Source organism: Nuphar pumila, chromosome 1, assembly GCF_984573655.1.
Source record: "Nuphar pumila chromosome 1, dmNupPumi1.hap1.1, whole genome shotgun sequence".
In the NCBI taxonomy this organism is placed as follows: Eukaryota; Viridiplantae; Streptophyta; class Magnoliopsida; order Nymphaeales; family Nymphaeaceae; genus Nuphar; species Nuphar pumila.
The window spans coordinates 64,059,686-64,078,646 of record NC_143249.1 but is presented as its reverse complement, the minus strand read 5'-3'; positions in this window follow the sequence as shown (position 1 = coordinate 64,078,646).

Below are 18,961 nucleotides of genomic sequence, written 5' to 3'. Positions count from 1 at the left end.
CACAGAGAAGGCAGAAACCTCTAAAGCAGCAGAGGAACAGGCTGATGATTTCCAGAAGCCAATTACGGCACTCTCCAATATTTCCATCTTCGAATTAACTCATGATTCTCCCAAGCATCAGGAAAAGTTGGATGATCTATTAAGAAAGATCAAGGTAAAGCCGAACACCATGCCCGAAGATTTGGCACAAATAGTAAATCCGGCAATGACCAACGCGCCTATTACCTTCTCTGATGAGGATTTGCCTAAGCCTCATTCATTTCACAACAATGCATTGTACATCGTAGTCAGGACCAGGGGCATGACTGTCCCGCAGGTACTTGTTGACGGGGGCTGCAGTTTAAATATTTGCCCAGAAATTACAGCAAAAGCCTTGGGATTTAAGGAAAAGGAGTATGTGCCTGATCCCATCACCATCTACGGCTTTGATAATCACGGGCAGACTGCCAAGGGCAAGATCTTCCTGGAAATTTTTATTAACTACTCAGTACACACGGTGCTATTCCATGTCATCAACGTACCGCCAACTTACAATCTGTTGTTGGGACGAACATGGATCCACAATGCAAATGTCGTTCCATCAACTCTCCACCAGTGCATCAAGTGGTCCAAGGGTGGAATGATCACTACCATTTTGGGTGAAGATCCTGAAGAAAGGCTGCCACAGCCTATGATTCCTCGTCCAACATTCACAGCTGATATTCCAAGCATCCGAGAAGCGGATGAGATCAATCTCAGTGACAGTCTAGAGATGCTGAAACTGAAAGATGTCATGGAAGAGGAGAATGTTGCAGCTACGGTCCAATGGCAGGGACCTTGTTTCTTCAAGTTAGGAGGACGCATTGATTACGCCTCCTTCAAAGATCATCCTTTATTCCCTCAGTTCTCCAAAGCAAGAAAGGGATTTGATCTGTTGATCAAACATGGATATCAGCCATTCCGAGGCATGGGGAAGGATGAAGACGGCATGATAGAGCCCATCATTCCAGTTCAGCACTCAGACAGTTCAGGGTTGGGGTTCACTGGCCAGGATTCCAGTAAGAAGACCATTTTTGTTAGAGGAAGCCAATAAAAAGATGATGCCTCAGTTTTCCTGCTTTTCTGCTCTCATTTCTTTGTTTACATCTTGTAGGGACAATACAGTCCCATCTTTTGTCAATGTCTTGTAAATACTGTGCTTCAATCAATGAAAGATCAATCTTTTTCCTCATATTCAGGCATTTATCATTCCTTCTTATGCTTTGTCTATGTCATTGTTCTTTTCTTTATACAAAAATTTGATTTGGCTCGTACTTTCTCTTAAACAACCTTTCTTACATTTTCAGGACTATTAACTCCTGAATCAATGACAAGATTTGTTATCAATCCCAAGTATCTAAAATTGGCAAGGTTTCCTGAGATGAAAGACAGAGCAGAAGTCAGTCAGGCAGCAGAACAGACTGAAGAGCCAGCCGAATTTGATTCCACCATTCAGGAATTGCCAGAATTTGCTCACATTCAGAAGCAAGATGAACCCTCGTTGTTGGTTCAAGATCCAACTGAGGATATCAACATTGGGTCGGAAGATGATCCAAAAATTCTCAAAATCGGGTCGAGTCTAAGCGAAATTGAAAAAGCAAGACTCATCCAATTCCTTAAGAAGCATCAAGAAGTATTTGCCTGGACTTATGAAGATATGCAAGCAGAAACTGAGGAAGTTAGACCCTCGAATTGAGCAGCAAGTCAAGGAAGGACTTGAAGAATTATTGAAAGCAGGCTTCATCCGAGCCATTGATTATCCAGATTGGTTGGCAAACATCGTGGCTGTCCCTAAAAAGAACGGAAAGGTTCGGATTTGCATCGATTTCAGGGATCTCAATAAGGCCACCCCGAAAGATGATTATCCACTTCCTAATATTGACCTATTGATCGATAGCACTGCAGGTCATGCCATGTTTTCTTTTATGGACGGATATTCAGGCTATAATCAGATCAAGCTGGCCGTTCGTGATCAGTCCAAGACTTCATTTACTACACCATGGGGTACCTTTTGCTATACAGTCATGCCATTTGGGCTCAAAAATGCCGGAGCAACCTATCAAAGGGCAATGGCCGTTATTTTCCACGATCAAATGCATAAGAATATGGATGCATATGTGGATGACATTTTGGTTAAGTCTAAAGAAGAAGAGGATCATCTCGATGCTCTTAGTCAAGTTTTTGAAAGACTTATTCTTTACAAATTAAGACTTAACCCTCAGAAATGTGTTTTTGGAGTGGAGTCGGGCAAATTACTCGGCTTCATTATCAGCAAGAAAGGAATTGAGGTGGATCCGGCCAAGGCAAAAGCCATCATTGATATGCCGCCTCCAACTAACCTCAGAGAACTGCGAAGCCTTCAAGGGCGTATTCAGTCTATTCGCAGATTCATCTCTAATCTGGCCATGAGATGCGAGCCTTTCAACCATTTGCTAAGAAAAAGAGTTAAATTTGAATGGGGATCAGAATGTCAGCTCTCGTTTGAGCGCATCAAGCAATATCTCCTTAATCCACCAGTTTTGAAGTCGCTTAAGTTGGGAAAGCCTCTCCTACTATATATTTCTGTCAATCAGAATGCCTGTGGCGGATTTCTCGCGCAATATGAAGAAGGCAGCCTGATAGAACACGCCATCTACTATGTGAGCAAAACTTTCATTGATTATGAAAAGAAGTATTCTCAGATGGAGAAAACCTGTCAAGCTTTGGTCTGGATGTGCCAGAAGCTAAGACATTACTTGTTGGCTTCTGAAATCAAATTTCTGTCAAAGCTTAATCCTCTCAGATATATTCTTGAACAACCGTTTCTTACCGGACGGATTTGGAAATGGCAAGTCCTTCTGATGCAATATGACTTGGAGTATGTTTCTCAAAAGTCGATTAAAGGCCAAGCGATCGCAGATCAGTTGGCAGACTTCCCCCTGACTGAAGAGATTAAGGCAGAGGATGATTTTCCTGATGAGCACATCTGTAATATCCAACAGCCCCAAGTTTGGAATATGTTCTTCGATGGCTCTAAGAATATGTCTGGCATAGAGATCGGAGTCTTGCTGATCACTCCCGAAAAAGAAATGATCCCTTATTCTCTTAAGCTTGGTTTCTAATGCACTCATAACATGGCCGAGTATGAAGCTCTAATACAAGGCCTCAAAATTTTACAAAGTTTCGATGTCAAGAGAGTGCATGCCTTTGGTGATTCCCTACTTGTTGTCAGTCAAGTTAACACTGAATGGCAAGTGAAAGATTCCAAATTGGTTCCATATCAGAAGATCGTCCTAGCTCTTGTGGACAGCTTCGAAGAATTTCAGCTCAATCACATCAGAAGAGAGCATAATCAGATAGCTGATGGTTTAGCCAGTCTGGGCTCCATTCTATCCTTCAAAGGTGGTGAATCATGTCGTTCTTTCGAAGTTGGCAGATTTGAGCAACCTGCTTACGATTCAATTATGCAAGTAAACCAGGTCGATCAGAAGGAGAAGCCTTGGTACCAAAGCATCAAAAATTTCATTGAAACTGGTCAATTTCCACCAGAAATGCCAAAAAGGGAGCAACGCGCGATTCAGCGTATGTCTACCCGTTATTTCATTCTTGCCAATGTCCTCTACCGCCGTGGTTTCAGTTCTGAGTATGCAAGATGCTTAGACAAAGAAGAAGCTATGGAAGTTATCCAAGAGGCACATGAAGGGATTTGTGGTGGCCATGTCGGCTATCAAACTCTTGTCAAGCAGATCATCCGAGCAGGATACTATTGGAATACCATGCAGCAGGACTGTCATAGGTTTGTGAAGAAATGCGTCAAGTGCCAATTACACGCGCCTTACATTCATGCTCCGGCCACATATCTACAATCAGTTGTTTCTCCTTGGCCATTTTCTATGTGGGCATTCGACGTCGTCGGCCCGATTACCCCTTCTGCCTCCAACAACCACAAATACTTCCTGGCTGCGACAGAGTATTTCACAAAATGGGTCGAAGTTGTTACTCTACGCATAGTGGAAGGCCGCCATGTGGTTTCTTTCATTCACAAGAACATTCTTTGCCGCTTCGACATACCATATGACATTGTTTCAGACAATGGAACCCATTTTAAAAATGAGAGGATGAAAACCTTCTGTTCTAAATTCAGAATTTCCCATCATTTCTCAGCTCCTTATTATCCTCAAGAGAATGGCCAAGCAGAGGCCACCAATAAAATCTTAATCCGTATTTTGGAAAGGACTGTGAAAACAGGACGAGACTGGCATGAGAAAATTCATGACGCACTTTGGGCATATCGGACCACCATTCGGACTCCGACTAATACCACTCCTTCAAAACTTGTTTACGGAACTGAAGTAGTGTTACCTCTCCATATCTAGAAGCCCGCTCTCAAATTCGCTTCTTTTATAGAATTGCCACTTGATCAATATCAGCAGCAGAGATTGGTGCAGCTAGATTTACTAGATGAAAAGAGGCTCAAAGCAGCAGAGCACGCTCAAGCTTATCGGCAGATGATAGCTCGACATTATGCCAAGACTGTCATTGAGAGAAAATTTCGAGTTAACGATTTGGTACGCAGATTGACAGCTCATCTCAAGCATCGACCACGGGGCAAGTGGTCACCCAATTGGGAAGGCCCTTATGTGGTTAAGGAAGCACTGCCTCGCAATTCATATCGTTTAATCAACGCAGATGGAGTGGAAATGCCAGATCCCATCAATGCTCTGCATTTGAAGAAGTTTTACACATGAAATGTTCATTCTAAAACCTTTTGTACTCATTCAAAGAGCCGCTTCAATAAAATAATGACCTTCCATCAATTCTTACATTCCTCTCCATGATACTGGGGCATTTTATTTTGATCTATAATCATCTTCTTTCATTACATGCAGGCAGGATTAGACGAAAGCTCTTTTCCTCAAATTTGGTTAATTCTCAATTTGATCTCATGATCTTTATTTCATTTGGTTCACTTCTTGTTATGATCAAATTTTTGTCAAGATATTGCTCATTTACATCAAGTTTCAACAAATTTTTTAATCTTATTAAAATTTCATCCACTTTTATCTTTAAAGATTACCCCTTCAGGTTAAGGGATAAACCTGATGCCTCCTGTCAATGAGGTATTCTCTCTTTATTTCCCCCCGTTCAGGACAAGGGGACAAAATCCTAAAAGTCGACCACATGCAAATAAACTATGATGGTCCATTAACTTTTACCAAAGAATCTTTATTCTCTGAAAAATTCACTTTGTTTAGCTCATCTTTACAAACCCAGTCCTCGCACTAGGGTATTTCCCAAAATATTCAAACATATATTGAGCTCTTTTGGAGGACCCGATCCTCGCACCAATAACTTTCTGCATTTCAATCTTTTGATCAAAATCCTTTCTTCTACCAAAATTCAAGTTCTGATTTAAAAACTCCCAAAAGCTGATGTATTTCAAACGTCCCAGTTTTTACTGGTCAGGTATTTCAAACGTCCCATTTTTTACTGGTCAGGCATTTCCGCAAAAGATCCAACAACTTGTTGGTTATATATTTCAAACGTTCCAGCTTCCCGCTGGTCAGGTATTTCAAACGTCCCAGCTTTTGCTGGTTAGGTATTTCAAAAGATCCAACACTCGTTGGACATGTATCTCAAACGTTCCAGCTTCTTGCTGGTCAGGTATTTCAAACGTTCCAGCTTTTTACTGGTTAGGTATTTCCAAAAGATCCAACACTCGTTGGTCATGTATTTCAAACGTTTCAGCTTCTCGCTGGTCAGGTATTTAAAACGTCCTGGCTTTTGCTGGTCAGGTATTTCAAAAGATCCAACACTCGTTGGGCATGTATTTCAAACGATCCAGCTTCTTGCTGGTCAGGTATTTCAAACGTTCCAGCTTTTTGCTGGTCAGATCCAACACTCGTTGGTTATGTATTTCAAACGTTCCAGCTTCTCGTTGGTCAGGTATTTCAAACATCCCAGCTTTTGCTGGTCAGGTATTTCAAAAGATCCAACACTCGTTGGGCATGTATTTCAAACGTTCCAGCTTCTCGCTGGTCAGGTATTTCAAACGTTCTAGCTTTCACTGGTCAGGTATTTCCAAAAAAGATCCAACACTCGTTGGTCATGTATTTCAAACGTTCCAGCTTTTTCGCTGGTCAGGTATTTCAAACGTTCCAGCTTTTCGCTGGTCACGCATTTCAAACGTTCCAGCTTTGCTGGTCATGTATTCCCAAAAAAAGAACTCAGCTTTTGGTCGTGTATTTTCAAAAGACCCAGCTCTCGCTGGTCATATATTTCAAAAGGTCCCAGCTCACAATTTTCGAGCTCCCAAATCAACCTATTTTCCATAAATCAAACTTTCAGGTTGCGATTTCCCCATTCTCTCATTACCAAACCTTCAGGTTTTAATCTCTCAAATATGTCATTTCCTAATCTTCAAATCTCTCAAGATTATCAATTCTCCAACCTCTGGGTACAATATTTTCAAAAATTCACCATTTTCTCAACCCTCGGGTTATAATCTCCCAATTTTGATCATTCTCAATCTTTTTATTAAAACCTAGTTTTTCATAACCATTCGTGTATTTCCCAAAAGGCCCAACACTCGTTGGTCATGTATTTCCAAAATGTTCCAGCATTATTGTTGGTCATGTATTTTAAACGTTCCAGTTTTACTGGTCAGGTATTTCAAAAGGTTCCAGCTTCTCGCTGGTCGCGTATTTCAAAAGTTCCAGCTTTCGCTGGACAGGTATTTCAAAAAGATCTCAACATCTATTTTCACGTATTCCAAAAGGTTTCAGCTTTCGCTGGTCATGTATCTCGAAAAGGTTCCAACTTCCGCTGGTCACGTATTTCAAAAGTTCCAGCTTTCGCTGGTCATGTATTTCAAAAGTCCCAGCTTTTTGCTGGTCATGTATTTCCAAAATCAAAGATTGCATCAAAATCTATATCGAGTGATTATTTCACAAAAGAATTCATGAAAACTTTGCCAAATTTGCTAAAAGAATTTGTTGATTCTAAATATTCTTACTCCACCAAAAGAATTTTCTCAGATTACCTCTAGTATTTCTTTCCAAAAAGGTAAAACTTTCTGCGAAAAGAGGTAAGATTTAAAAACTTTCCTGTTGATCAACCAAAAGGATGTGAGAAATGTCCTCGATATGATCAATGAAAGAAATCTTCAATGATGTTGAAAAGCCGAAAGTGAATTGATATTGATCTTGGCTATGGCGCGTGTTTTAAAATAACTTTCTGGCAATCAGGCAGTGGAAATATCTTAAGCCATAAAAAGAATCCACTCGACCCATGTCTTCTCATTTTCGTTTAAAAGTTGCAATCAAATATCTGCAAAAGGGATATCTCAATTGTCGTCAAGATGAAGACGAATTAAGCGAGTAGACCCCCGGGGCCAAAAAAGATTCGAAACATCTCCAAGATGACGGAGTTTGTGACAGATCCTTCCAGGGAAAGTTCGGATCATTGTCGAGATGAAGGCAGATGTGATGAGCCTACTGACAAACCCTAAAAGATATTTGATTCCAGCTATCATCTAAGAACCTTTTTGAGCCAATATCATATAGAATCCCTGCGATAAAAGAAGGATCGGAACATCTCCAAGATGAAGGAGTTTGTGACGTACCCTTCCCTGAAAAAGAGAGAAAAGTGAGGACATCCAAATGAAGGATGATGTGAAAAACCGAGGAAGCCAAATGACTCAGAAAGAGTGCAAAAAGATCATCGTAGGGAAAAATACCCAGATATCAAACTGCCTAAATTGCCAGAAATTATCTTTTCTCATGCAAAATTCTTTTATCAATATCTCTTCATTTCTTGCTTTTATGAAATTAAGAATATTTCTTTTATTCTCATATCAAGGAAATAGATAGCTTCCTTGAAGAAAATCATCAGTGCTAAATTTTTGAATTTGACTCTTAAAACCGAGGAGTTAACCTCATTAGAGGAAATACTCTAGGTAAAAGAGGGAATATCTTCGCACATACGTGCACATTTTCAAGCATTTGAATCTACTATGATTTTATCTTATTGGCAAAATTTTCTAGATATTCCAAGAATGAAATAAACATTCAATATCCATTTTTGATGCAACCTAGCATTGTTTATATTTCCCAAAAAGAGCTGCCTCTGAAGGAAGTATCTCTTCCTGTCCCATCGCGGTTTCTTCAGTCAAGGATTCCGTATGGTGTTCCCACTCAGGTTAAGGGTTAAACCTGAACCATTTGCGAAAGATCATTAAATTTTAAAAGCTATTTCAGTCTAAACAATGAGACGCCTTATTTCTCCCCCTTTTCAAAACTTTAGGGACTCTATATTTCCTCCTTTCGCAAAAACCCTTCTCGGATTTGTTTGTCCAAATTCCGAAGGTCCCATCGTGCGTTCTCCATTTTTGGGAAACCCATATGGTAGATTTCTTATCCAGATTAAAGAGTTAACCCGGAACCTCGCTTCGCGAGGTATCTTCCTTGCAGGTTTGGGTTAAACCTGAGTCACATTCCAATGAGATTCCTCGTTTTTTACGAGATGTTTTCTTCCAGTCCCACCATGGTTCTTCCCCTCAAGGAACCCATGCTTCATATATTCCTCCAAGAAAGGATCATACTCGAGCTTCATTTCACAAGGCCTTTTCCAAAATGTCCCATCAAGGTACTCATGTATTCCTTTCCTCATTTCTAAATTCATCTTGATATATTTTCGTCCCATCCAGGTTAAGGGCTAAACCTGAATCATTCCGATAAGAGTATCTGGTCTCACCCATGAGACCTGATCAAAATTCTCATTTCCCACCATTTCAGAATTTTCATCTAAAGTCCCATCACGATTTCCTCATCTTTTACTCAATCATATCATTTTGAGGATTTCGTCTCCCCGAAACCATTCAGGATAAGGTCTTAAGCCTGAAGAGCCATATTTCCAAAATAATTCTTCTACACCCAGTTCAGATTTGCTGACTGGGGCATTTTCAAAATTTGGAGTGTTATCTTTGCCACTAAGCTCGGCTTTCAACCGGCTTAGTAGCAAAGAGGGGCATCTGTGAACACCCCAAAATTTTCAAATATTTGTAAAATGGCCTTTTTGCCCCTGATTCCATTTTCTGAGAAAATCAAACAATTTCAAAGCTAAATTTCAGTCATTCTTCAGATTTTCTGAATTAAATTCCATATTAATGTATTCAAAATCAATTCCGGATCCGAATCCACCGTTTTAAATCCAAATTTCCTCAAAACCCGGATCCAAACCCATTTCTGAAGAAATTTTCTCAAAATAGTTTTTAATTCTCAGAAAAAAAAATCCTTTTTGTAAATAGTTTTGCAAAAACACAAAAAAATTAGTTTTAACCTTTGTTTTCTCACAAACTTTAGGATTTTATTCTAAAAATACAAAAAAAAATTTGAGAAACAACACAAAAACTGTAACGCCCCGGATTTCCAAAACAAAGCTAAGTTAAAATTTTCATGAATTTCTTTTTTTTTTTCTTTGCAGCGGAACTTAGAAAAGCTTTTAGCAGCGGAATCAGACGATAATGAGTCGTCAGTTTTAGAAAACTCCGAGCACGTTGCAGGTATGTGGCCAAGCAACTCGTTGACCACCAAAGTGTTCCATTTTATCGAAAACATATGTTTATTACAACACTACTGCTTAGGAAAGCAGTGTAGGTTCAATAAAAAGGAAGCAGTACAACTCTGTCTAGAGAAACCCTGGAACTTGATGCCGCCTTGCTCCGCATATCGCCACGCAGGTCCAACACCTGAAATCCCCATAAAACGGGGTCAGAACCACTAATGGTCTGGTAAGTATGCAGTCATACATCCATTCAACTCAAATACAATAATGACCACTCAGGGTCGCAATGCGCAATAACGACGCTCAAGCCTCCAAGACTTAGCGTATATCGCAAGAGCCTCCTCAGGGCTATGAGTTGAACATCCGCTCGAGTCTTCATGACTTAGAGCAAGCCTTTTCAGGGCTGTGATTTGAATAGCCGCATAAGTCTCCACGACTTAGCCATGACCTCTTTCGGGTCTCAAAGTGATGTCTAGCTCAAGTCTTCATACTTGGCACATCCGTATCCCACGCATCTAAGGACAACTCCTCGAGCTTCGCTTAGTCGTGAGGATACATCACGGGTCTTTGCCCAGTCGGTCCAGTAGTATACCGAACATGACACCTTCACAAAGGTTATGCAGGACTGACTCAACACGTCATCCACTCATACATTCAAAGCATCGCTGTACCTAGAACTAATGCATTGTTTGATAATTAACCGCTCCCGCCTTTGGTACGCAGGTAGAGCTATTGTCCGGGCATCAACGCGACGTTCTGGGGGTTGATTATTCTATGTATTTTAGATACCCCAGAGGCCTGTTGACCCTATCCATAGTAGGGCAGTGTGTTTCAACTGGGAGAATCCTACTAGGCCCATATTCGGATGCATCCTCTACTTGCAGTAGTTGGGTTCAACCCTTAGATCTTAAGGATAACCACGACCCCAAAACCCATGAGTGACTGAGGCCATCGTGGACTCTATCAGGTCCAAAGTAAAATACATGTCACTCAAGGCTGTACCATCACTGTCATTCCACAGTGAGCATAATTCCTGAAGGGGTCTGCCAGTCTTACAATTACTTGGACAGAATCTGCATGCCATTTAGGCAGCCCGTGCTTTCAGCACTACGGGAGTATGTACCCGACCCCATTCAGTCTTCCCCAACACAGTCATTACTGAGGGGGTACCCCTAACACGATTTTCAACCGCGGGGTATGTGCGACCTTAAGTCTTATTCATATGCATGCAGAACACCGCTCTTTGGCACTTCGGCCACCACGAGCATCACACCTCTTTGGGTGGAAACAACACACTCTGGCTCTTCGGCCCTTACGAGTCTGGTTGTGTAACCGTTCTCAATGAGCATGCATATGACTTGATCTAAATAGATCGGCTACTCGGCGTATTTTTACGCAACAAGTCCAACCTAGCCAAGGCGCAACCTCTACTCCGGCTCAGCGGCCCTTACGAGCAAGGTGCCCTTGCAGGCACAAGGATACGAGCCGATCTGGCATCGTTCCATCAACGGACATCATTATGCCGTTCCATTGGTTCCGGCAGCTCTTCTGCCAACCATTTCGTCAGCACCTCCCCTGCTCTACCGGCAGTGGTGCGACGAACCCTTCTACGTTGTAGAGGGCAAACCATGAACTGGGTAGCACTCTGCTATATGTCAGAGTATCCTGCTACGTTCTTTCTGAGCTATTCATAGCTTCTTCAGAAATTTCAGCAGCACTTCCTCTCTTTTACGGAGAAAGCGTGCGTTTCTTTTATCCATTTCAGCGGCATCTCCCCTCTTTGGTAGGAAATCGCCACGCTTAATTCGGGAAATGGATGTGCACCGTTGTGCGTACTTTGCATCCATCAAGGTTGCAGGAACCCTTGGCCATAGCCAGGCCATACGAAATTGACTTAGTCATTACGTAAAGAGCATTTTGCCAAAAACCGAAGCCTTTCCAATAGGGGCTTCATTCGTCAAGCAGAATCTTGAACGAGGAGCGGTCAAGGAATCGCATGGGCGATTTGGAGTTGATCTCCATTTGAACGCTCATTTATGCGCTATATATGTAGTATAAGCAGAAGCCTGTGCTTTATACAGCGGCGGCGTAAAGAAATGCATATACTATTGTTCAGGGTGTGTAACTGAACGAAATATTCTACATATATAACAAAGCAGAAGCCTTGGCATCGTTCGACGCGACGGCGTAAGTAAAGACATTGCAGAAAGCAGGAGCCTTGGCATCGTTCGACGCGACGGCGTAAGTAAATGCATAATCGGAAGTGCAGTAATCGGAAGTGCAGAAAACAGGGAGCCTTGGCATCATACGACGCGACGGCAAAGGTAAATTACATAGCCTGTGCGATATAAGACGCGTCGGCAGAATCAGCAGATATACACCTAGATCTGTATCCAACGATAGTTACGAGGCGAGCGAGTGAACACCGAAGTGTCCTAGAGGGCTCAACCAAGAACTAGGGTGAGATACTATTTTTGAAGAACGCATATACTGCGCATTCGAACATATATATCCGACGATAGTTACGAGGCGAGCGCGTGAACACCGAAGCGTCCTAGAGGGCTCAACCAAGAACTAAAGCAAGATACTACTTCAGAAAGTATATTCTATATACAAACAATCAACTACTTGAGAGAGATGGATCAACGAAGCGAACTTACTTCAAATCATGGAAGAAACGGCTCCGGGTTGCTTCTTTGGCTTCGAGCCTTCCTTCGAGAGGTCAGACTAAGTCAGATGAAGCTGACTTAGTTGAGAAAGAGGTAGAGCAGGTCAAGCTACTCAACCTAAGTGGTTTGAACCTAACAGGGTTCAATCCAAGTCAACTGGGTTCAGCAGGTTCGAACTCAGCTCAAGTAGGCTAAGTCTGGGTTCAGAAACCCAAACCGGAATTAGGACTAAAAAGGACTTTGACTTTGACTTTAAACCCAACTAGGTTCAAGTCAAGTCAACTGGGTTTGGACCAGGTCAAGTGGGTTCAGACCCAGGTCAGGTGGGTTAGGACCAGGTCAGGCAGGCTCAGGCTAAGTCAGGCAGGCTCAGACCAGGTCAGGTGGGCTCAGGTGGGCTAGGCTAGGTAGGGGAGGTTTAGGAGAGAGAGAGAAGGCAAGAGAGAGAGGGGGGGTCGATTTTTATGAGAAGAGAGAGAGTGGGGAGGGCTATTTATAGCCCAAGCCCACCTCCTCTTGGGTTTTTCCATGCCCAAACTACCCCCTTGGCTTCTTTTTAATTCCAAGAGGTTCCTTGGTGTGGGGCCCACTTGGATATTCCATGGGATATTTTTGTGGGTCCCACCAGATATTTTCTGAGGAATATTTCTGTGGGTCCCACCAATATTTCCGTGGGTCCCGCAAGAATTTCGGGTTTCCGGCGATTTTTTCCGAAAAATTCTGAGTACGCCATTTTCTTCGTATTGACGTAACTAAGAAAGTTGGCTCGTACGAATCTATTGATTTCGTTTAGTTAGGAAGTTATGGCTTCCCGAGTGTTTGAGCATATATTCGCGATTCGACGAATATCCTAAGTATAACTGGCTCGCAGGAATTGATTCGTTTTGCATTCTGAGAAGAAATGCTATTTTTACCGGTAAATGCCTCATGAATTTTATTCAGATATTTTCTGAAAAATTGCGGGTCTTACATCATTACCCCCTTAAAGGAATTTCGTCCGCGAAATTCAGCTAAGAGTACAAGGTGAAGAGTTCAGGATATTTATCCCGCATATCCGATTCGGGCTCCCAAGTGCAATCATCGATTCCATGATGCTGCCACCTCACTTTAACAAGTGGAATGACCTTCGTTCTTAGCACTTGCTCCCGTCGGTCCATGATCTCCACTGGCCTTTCTTCTACCGTCATATCTTCTCGGATGTCAATGTCTTCATGTTGAATAACGTGAGAAGGATCATGAACGTACTTTCTAAGCATTGATACGTGAAATACATCATGTATTTGCGCGTATTGTGGTGGCAATGCTACTCGGTAGGCAGTCTCTCCGATCCGGCTCAAAACTTCGAAGGGACCAACGAATCTGGGGCTGAGCTTCCCCTTCTTTCCAAAACGAAACACACTCTTGGTTGGAGAGACCTTGATAAAAACCTTATCTCCAACCGCAAAAGTGAGTTCCCTACGCCGCTGATCGGCGTAGCTCTTCTGTCGACTCTGAGCAGTCAGTAGCTTCTTTCTGATCATGTGGACTTGCTCAGTATAATGCTGCAACACAATGGGCGAGTCCAAGGTTCGCTCACCCACTTCACCCCAATGGATCGGTGATCTACAGGGTCGTCCATACAAGGCTTCATACGGCGCCATCCCAATGCTAGCGTGGTGGCTATTATTATAAGCAAATTCAGCCAACGCTAGGTGGGAATCCCAATCACCTTTCCATTCCAGCATACAGGCTCTGAGCATATCTTCAAGAGTCTGTATGGTTCGTTCTGATTGCCCATCTGTTTGGGGATGGAATGCTGTACTGAACTTGAGTTTCGTCCCCAGGGCTCTCTGAAGCTGCTCCCAAAAGTGAGAGGTGAACTTCGGGTCACGATCAGATATGATCGAAATCGGCACTCCATGGAGTCTAACGATTTCCCGAATGTAGATCTCCGCCAATCGTTCAGTTGAGTATCGAGTGTTGATTGGCAGAAAATGAGCAGACTTGGTGAGTCTGTCCACGATCGCCCATATTGAGTCATGTTGTCTCTTGGATCGAGGCAATCCAACGATGAAATCCATCGTAATGCCTTCCCATTTCCATTCTGGAATCTCGATCCGTTGCATCTTTCCACCAGGGCGCTGATGTTCGATCTTAACTTGCTGGCAGATCAAACACTTCGAGACAAACGTAGCCACATCACGCTTCATACCCTTCCACCAGTACTTTCTCTGCAAATCTCGGAACATCTTCGTACCCCCAGGGTGGATAATATATTTGCTACTATGGGCCTCCTGGAGTACTTCCTGTCTTAGCTCAGGGTTATTTGGAACCCAAATCCTTTCTTCCATCCATATTCCTCTATCTTCTTTCAAATGGAAGAAAGTATCATCTTTTTCAGCACGAGCTTTTAATTCCAAGTACTGGGGATCCTTGAACTGTTCGGCTACGATGCGATCGAGGAACTCAATGTGGATCGTCAAACATGACATTTGGATTCTACCTGAATCAGCCAAAAATGGCTTCCACTTGACGAAATCCTCCATCAACTTCCATTGTCCGGTTAGGCTGGCCAGAGTGCCAACAGTCTTGCGACTAAGGGCATCTGCTACAACATTCGCCTTTCCAGGGTGATAGGAAAGCGTGAATTCATAGTCTTTGAGGAATTCCAGCCATCGCCGTTGCCGCATATTGAGTTCTTTTTGAGAAAAGAGGTATTTTAGGCTTTTATGGTCCGACATGACCTCAAATTTCTCTCCATACAGGTAGTGTCGCCAGATTTTAAGCGCGAACACTACCGCGGCAAGCTCCAAGTCGTGGGTTGGATAGTTTTTCTCATGGACCCTCAACTGTCGTGATGCATAGGCGATTACTTTGCCATGCTGCATCAACACACAACCCAGACCTGTTCCTGAGGCATCGGTATATGCCACGAAGCCTCCCTGACCAGAAGGTAAGGTAAGGACAGGGGCAGTGGTAAGCCTCTGTTTGAGAACCTCAAAGCACTCCTTACACTGGTCAGTCCATTCAAACTTGACTCCCTTTTTCAGCAATTTCGTCATCGGTACGGCGATTCGGGAGAAGTCTTGTATGAACTTCCGATAATATCCGGCAAGTCCAAGGAAGCTACGGACCTCAGTGATATTTTCTGGCTGCTTCCAGTCCATCACAGCTTCCACCTTCGCAGGATCTACTGCGATTCCATCTTTCGAGATCACATGACCAAGGAACATCACTTTATCTAGCCAGAATTCACATTTTGAAAACTTAGCATAGAGTTGGTTATCTTGAAGGGTTTTCAAGACGATTTTCAAGTGCTCCACGTGTTGTTCCTTGTTCTCAGAATATACGAGAATGTCATCAATAAAGACGATGACAAAGCTATCCAAATATGGTCTGAATATCCGGTTCATTAGATCCATAAAGGCAGCAGGCGCATTAGTGAGTCCGAAGGGCATTACTACGAACTCATAATGGCCGTATCTCGTTCTGAAGGCAGTCTTGGGTATATCCTCTTCCTTTACTCTGAGCTGATGGTACCCAGACCTGAGGTCGATCTTGGAGAACACCCTCGCTGTTCTGAGTTGATCGAATAAGTCCTCAATCCGAGGCAACGGGTACTTATTTTTAACAGTTGCCTGGTTAAGCATCCGATAATCGATGCATAACCGAAGGGATCCATCCTTCTTCTTTACAAACAGTACCGGGGCTCCCCACGGTGACACACTAGGATGGATGAACCCTTGTTCCATCAGTTCTTCCAACTGACACTTCAACTCACTGAGTTCAGCTGGCGCCATTCGATACGGGGCTTTGGATATCGGCGCTGTTCCAGGTAAGGATTGAATTCCAAATTCAACCTCACGAAGTGGCGGAAGTCCTGGCAATTCCTCAGGAAACACATCGGGAAACTCCCGCACCACTTCCAAACTCTCAAGGGTTTGGTCATTGGATTTTTCCACCGAGAGACTCAACAGGAAGGCCACACAACCCTTCCTAAGGTATTTTTGTACCTTAAGTGCTGATATGAGCCTTTTCTGTGGAACTGGTTTGGATAACCGGTACTCCATCTTAGGCAATCCGGGTCGAGATAGAATCACTCTGCCCTCGCGGCACAGAATCTTGGCATTATTCTGAGCCAACCAATTCATTCCCAGAATGACATCGTACTGTATCATATCGATCAGGATGGCGTCAGTAGGCAAGTGTTGCCCTGCTATCTCAATATCCAAATTTTTCACACACCGGATACATTTGGTGCGTGAACCCAACGGGTTATATACTTCGATCATTTTATCAATCGGTTGCACCGAAGCGTGGAGTTGTTCGGTGAAATCGTCAGAGATAAACGTATGAGTAGCACCACAATCAAACAAGACGTAAGCTGCATGTCCATTAACAGGTACGGTGCCTTCAATCAGGTCGCCATTTTCGACTTGTTCAGTCGTTACAGCATATACACGACCTGCAGCAGGCCTTTGTTCTATTCTAGGTGGAGGTCGTGGAAACTGAGAACGTTGTGGTGCTGGTCGAGAGGATCCGGCAGACCCGGCATTACCCCTCTGTTCATCTGCAACCTTCATGGCGCAATCCCTTATAAAGTGGCCCATCTTGCCACAATACAAGCACCCACCAATGTCACGAGGACATGGCTTTCCGGGGTGGTTCATACGACACCTTGGGCAGCTGAAGTTGGATTGCTGACCATTCGGAGTTGGGTTCTGTCTTGGCCTCATGACTTGCTGAGTGTTGTTCCCTCCTTGGAACTTCTTCTTTTGAAAGGGTTGTCGTGAACCCTGGCCACTTGGGAACGTCCTTTTACGATTCCCACCATTCACTATGGGCTTCTTTGCTACGATCACTTTAGATCGTGCCCAGTCCTCTTGGATTTTTGAAGCTGCTGCTACTACAGCCTGAAAAGTCGAAGGCATGCTTGTTATCACTCGAGATCGCAGCCCTTCGCGCAGACCATTCACATATTTGTCGGCCCTTTCTTGGTCTGTTTCGAACAATCGAGAGCAGTAGCGCTCTAGATTCTGAAATTTGGTGGTATAGTCCATTAGACTCATACCGCCCTGTTCCAACTCCAGAAACTCCATCTTTTTCTTGTTTCTGGAATGCAACGGGAAGTAGTTATCCATAAAAGTCCTCCGAAAGTCAGTCCAAGGAATGACTTCGACTTGTGAGAAGTGGATAAGTTTAGTGGTATCCCACCACTTCCGTGCATTATCTTTTAATCGATACGTGCCAAAGTTGGTCTTTTTCTCTTCTGGTACTCCCAGTACTGAGAAGGCACGTTCTGTCTCTTCGATCCAACTCTCCGCGAGCTCAGGATCGGCTCTGCCAATGAAAACTGGCGGGTCAAGCTTGAGGAACTTCTCATAAGTCACTCCTCCCAGGTGCTCGTTTCGTGGTGCGACTGGTTCTGGCCTCGTTTCACGGATGGCGGTAACCAGGTTGTTGAGTGTCTCCAACAGGAATCCTTGCGTATGAGACTCCTCGCTTGGTATGGTTCTCCTCGTCGTAGGAGCCATTTATCTATGCACACACAAGCACTTGTTTTTAGTTTCTCGATGTATATGAGGAAGTAAAAGCTTTATTTACTTAATATACATCACATTTACACAAGCATCGCCTTAAACAAAACGTCATGCCGCACTGGCAGACTTTAGGCGTTGAGAAACTATATACATGAGTCTATTGACTCCAAAACATCACCAGTCTCTTTAAGACTTGGATTTCTTTGATGAAGACGAACTCCAAAAGGTCCATCTATTGCCACATGGCCTTGGTGCAGGCACTACTAGCTTTGGCTTGGGCGGCACTTCCGCACTAGCAAGCGAATACTGGGGATATATGAGAGACTCCAGTCCACTTTCCCAGTCAGCAAGATCAAGACTCTGGGAGTCTGGAATAATGATTGGCGAACAGAAAGAATCCCCTCTTTTGTTCCTGCCATTTAAGCTCGGCGTATGTGATGCCGGATGGTAGCTTGGCGAGTGATAGACCTCCGCAGGGAAGTTAAAATCAAAATCCCTCAGCCTTGGTAATTCATCAAAAGATGTTGGGGTATGGTTGCTCCCAACACTAGAGTGATGCGGTCCACTGACACGCGAAGTCTCATCCCTGAGACCCTTTGAAGCCCGCCGACCCATATCGGCGGTATTTTTCCTTTGGCATTCGTTGGCGGAATGCCCATCTTCGCCACAATATTGGCAGTCTTGGACTTCATACGGGCATATCTACTCATCGTGCATGACCTTGCAACGATAGCAATATCCACGCGAGTCATGAGTTGCCATCTATACAAAGATGCACCCAGATCAGAACAAAAGTATAAAAACATATACTTACAGTGCGATATCGGTACCATGACGGATCTTGAACCAGGTTTCTCAGACTCATGCTCTGATACCAATTCTGTAACGCCCCGGATTTCCAAAACAAAGCTAAGTTAAAATTTTCATGAATTTCTTTTTTTTTTTTTTTTTCTTTGCAGCGGAACTTAGAAAAGCTTTTAGCAGCGGAATCAGACGATAATGAGTCGTCAGTTTTAGAAAACTCCAAACACGTTGCAGGTATGTGGCCAAGCAACTCGTTGACCACCAAAGTGTTCCATTTTATCGAAAACATATGTTTATTACAACACTACTGCTTAGGAAAGCAGTGTAGGTTCAATAAAAAGGAAGCAGTACAACTCTGTCTAGAGAAACCCTGGAACTTGATGCCGCCTTGCTCCGCATATCACCACG